Here is a 4,515-nt window from a genome sequence, read left to right as displayed (position 1 = left end):
AAAAAAAAAAAAAAAAAAAGACAAGATGGACAGGAAAAGCAACTTAAACAAAGGTAAAGGTTGATATGCAAGCTTTTAAGCCAGTGCCTTTCTCATTGTAAAAGTTTCTAATGCTTTAGGTGCAGAGAGGGAGATACCCTTACAAATGGAGATTTCCTTTACAGATATAAATTTCTTTTAGAAAGAATTTCAAAATCTTGTTCCTTACTTAGATCATTGCCTTCAGGGCAGAGCTTTTTAACAAACAGGGCAAAAAGTAACTAGTAGAAACTTACCAGAGCTGTCTTCGGAGGCCTGTCAGTCTTGGTGGTTAACAGAGATGATCAGAGGTAGGCAGCTTGTTTTTAAGGGCTTCTCTCAAATTCTTTGGGAGCAGTCCCTTTTTCAATGTTTTGATCATTTGCACAAATGACAACTATTTTTTCGGAACTGCAGTTTTAGGGGTTGCTTATTGGAATGCCCTGGGGCAGGCCCACAAGTCATTCTAGGTTGTTGGTTGCCATAGAGCTGAAATACTTTGGAAATAGCTTTCCTAAGGTCATTTGCGATCTTTCAGGGTTTGTCTGACCCGTAAATGGACCAGGTGGGGCTTGTCAGGTCACTAACTCTTAGGAAAATAGCATTCTGCCTCTTTCATCCATTTCTGGGCTTTCCAGATCCCACCAACTTGTATATTAGTTGGTGTAGATCAGGTATCCTGGCATCTTTTTTTTTTTTTTTTTTTGAGACAGAGTCTTGCTCTGTCACCCAAGATGGAGTGCAGTGGCGCCATCTCGGCTCACTGCAAGCTCTGCCTCCCGGGTTCACGCCATTCTGAGTTGCTGGGACTACAGGTGCCTGCCACCACACCCGGCTTTTTTTTTTTTTTTTTTTTTTTGTATTTTTAGTACAGACGGGTTTCACCATGTTAGCCAGGATGGTCTCAATCTCCTGACCTCGTGATCCACCCGCCTCGGCCTCCCAAAGTGCTGGGATTACAGGTGTGAGCCACCATGCCCGGCCCCCATCCCGGGATCTTAAGTTATAATTAAGACTGAATTCTGGCTGGGCCTGGTGGCTCACGCCTGTAATCTCAGCACTTTGGGAGGCTGAGGCGGGCAAATCATTTGCGGTCAGGAGTTCGAGACTAGCTTGGTCTAAATGGCGAAACCCCGTCTCTACTAAAAGTACAAAAATTGGCCGGGCATGGTGGTGGGTGCCTGTAATCCCAGCTACTTAGGAGGTTGAGGCAGGAGAATTGCTTGAACCTGGGAGGCGGAGGTTGCCGTAAGCCGAGACTGCACCACTGCACTCTAGCCTGAGTGACAAGAGCAAGACTCTGTCTCAAAAAAAAAAAAAAAGACTGTAAATTCTTCAGAAAATTTTTAAAGGTCTTCCGTGGGTTTGCAAAATTTTTAACCTATGGCCCTGAGCTGTTTTTATCCAGGTAATGTAAATCACTCCAGGATCATCTCCTGAATTTTCAGGTGGTTTTATGCTACAAGGAAACTATTTAACTGTTTTGTATTTTTTTTTTTTTTTTCACAGAAGAAAGGCAATTCAGACAGAGTATTAATAGACTAAATATTCAGGCAAAGTAGGATAGAGAGGAGCAGTAGGAGTTACATCAGTTTTACCATCCTTGGTGTGGGGGATATCTTCCATTTCTAGCCTTTCATTAGCTCTTTGCAATGAATCTTTTAAAAAGGCTATTTTGGAATCCTGGGCAGGTAACCAAGCAAAAATGTCAGCAGATTCTAAGTAGGCAGGGGAGGACAGAGAGAAAGAGAGCTTAGAAGCCTCTACATGCTAATCAATTATATACATCCCGTTCAGACTTTAACCCTATAGCTACAGTCTGCTAATTTAGTTCTAAGAATAAAAAGAGGTCGGGCGTGGTGGCTCATGCCTGTAATCCCAGCACTTTGGGAGGCTGAGGCGAGTGAATCACGAGGTCAGGAGTTCGAGACCAGCCTGGCCAACATGGTGAAACTCCGTCTCTACTAAAGATATAAATCAGCCAGGCGTGGTGGTGCACGCCTGTAATCCTAGCTACTTGGGAAGCTGAGGCAGGAGAATTGCTTGAACCCGGGAGGCAGAGGTTGCAGTGAGCCAATATTGCGCCATTGCACTCCAGCCTGGGAGACAGGGCGAGACTCCCTTTCAAAAAAAAAAAAAAAAAAAAAAGAAAGAATAAAAACAACCTTGGGAGGCTTGAACAGTCCACTTAAAGGCCACTGGAACTCCAAATGGTCCTTGGTAAAATCTTTTTTTGTTTTTCTTTTTTTTGAGACAGAGTTTCACTCTTGTTGCACAGGCTGGAGTGCAATGGTGCGATCTTGGCTCACTGCAACCTCTGCCTCCTGGGTTCAAGTGATTCTGCTGCCTCAGCCTCCCGAGTACCTGGGATTACAGGTGTGCACCACCATGCCAGGCTAATTTTGTATTTTTAGTAGAGACAGGGTTTCACCATGTTGGTCAGGCTGGTCTCAAACTCTTAACCTCAAGTGATCCACCTATCTCGGCCTCCCACAGTGCTGGGATTACAGGCGTGAGCCACTGTGCCTGGCCAAGTCTTTGGTATAATCTGCCCATAGGTTTAAAAACGTGCACAAGAATGGACCATAATGTTTGAATACATAGCTCTCTGGTGTCCCTAAAGGGGGACTATATTTGCATGCATTAGAACTTGGGGTGTCCATTATGTTTCTTATTAATCTTTCTAGATCAAAATCCAGGCTACCAAAGATAGCTAAAAGAAAGAAAGATTTAGACATAACAGTCAGTATGCTAGTCACAAATAGGGTGCAACCCACATTTCTGTCTAGCCGTATTCTTGGCAACTCCCAACCTTTTGGTTGGTTGACCAAGTTCTCAGGACACAAAAACATGACAAATAGGAAACCTATAGCTGTCCATGGGAGGGAAAGAACCACTAACAAAGGGGCACCCTAAAGCCAAGAGTACTCAGTTCTTTAGAAACTAAGGATCCTATTTTTATGTTGGAACTTGGGTCTCTCAGAGCCAAGTCGGTTTTGGCTCTGAAATCCCTTTAACTTAGCTAATGATTTTTCTTACCTCAGCATACAAGAAGAGAAGAAATAAAGTGGATAGATAGCTGTGAATTCTGAAAGCCAGGCTCACTCCTACAGTAACAGTCAGTTACTGCAACTACTGTCAGTTACCTTTAAAACTGCAGCCCTTGCCGGTGACTCATCATCCACTGCAAACCCAAAAGCCATGTGTCCTCTTATGGCACAAACCCTTGGTACTTGTTTTAGTTTGTTTTGTGTTGCTATAACAGAATACCTGCAACTGAGTAATTTATAAAGAATGGAGGTTTATTTAGCTCATGGTTCTGGAGGCTGGGAAGTCCAAGATTGGGTGGCTGCATCCAGTGAGGCCCTCATGCTCTTTTATAGCATGGTGGAAAAGTGAAAGGAGCAGGGGAGAGAGAGCACTCACACACCAGAGAAAAGGGGGCTGAACTTCTTCAATCGCTAACTTGTTCCCATGAGAAAGGCACTAATCCCTCTTAAAGACCTAATCACTTCTTAAAGACCCCACCTCCCAACATGGCCAAAATGGCAATAAAATTTTAACATGAGTTTCAGAGGGGATACACCATATTCAAATCATAGCAGTACCCCAAAGCCAAATGCTCACTCATGGCATTTACCTTGGATTTGAAAGCCAAAAGATTCAGGGGTCTCAATGCAAAAACAGCAGAGTCTGGCCCAAAAGAAACTTATTTACAACACCCAGGACTCTGTGAGGAAGACAGGGGACCTGAAAGGGGTCAGCAGCACATCTGCATTCCTCAAGAGGCCCTTAAGAGTAATTAGTAGTCTCCTTATGGTCCCTTTTATGGTCACCAGATTGGTCAAAAGATAACATTTAAAGATCTTAACTGGCTTTGTTTGTGATTCTAGAATCAGGCAACACTTCCTTCCATAAAAATAAAGTGTTCTGATAAGCTGAGCAGAGGAGGTTGGTTTTATAGACAGAGAAAAACTGAAGAAAGCAGAACCAAAGGATAAAAAGCAGACTGGTTGTTTCAAAGTTACCTTGCTTGTAAGACAGCAGGGAAATAATAATAAACAAATAATTGATTGGTTAACATCAGGTTACTTTTTGTTGTAAGGCAGAGGGAACTTCATTATTATGCCAATTGAAGCTGGCCTGAGATGACACAGGACCTCAGCATGGGTGACCCTATTTTGACTTTTAGTCTAGTCTGTTGGGGCCTGGTGAAGGAGCTTAGTCCAAAACAATGGGCTCCTACAATTTTCATTTAACAGTATGCATAAGCAAGCCTCCATCTTACCAATGAAGGTGTCAAACCATATTAATTATAGAGCTCAATCCAAGTGTATTCACTTTGTATCTCCAACATACACACACACAAAAATACGCTTTTTCAAACAATACACTCCCACAGATTCCCCCCAAGAATCCAATATGGTTCTCATCCCTGAAGGGTGGATCCCTTAATTGAGGATCACTGGCTTATAAAATCTCCAAAGAAGAGCACAG

Source organism: Hylobates moloch, unplaced genomic scaffold (genome assembly GCF_009828535.3).
Source record: "Hylobates moloch isolate HMO894 unplaced genomic scaffold, HMol_V3 SCAFFOLD_7, whole genome shotgun sequence".
In the NCBI taxonomy this organism is placed as follows: domain Eukaryota; kingdom Metazoa; phylum Chordata; class Mammalia; order Primates; family Hylobatidae; genus Hylobates; species Hylobates moloch.
The sequence above is the reverse complement of the archived record's forward strand: the minus strand, read 5'-3'. Positions refer to the sequence as shown.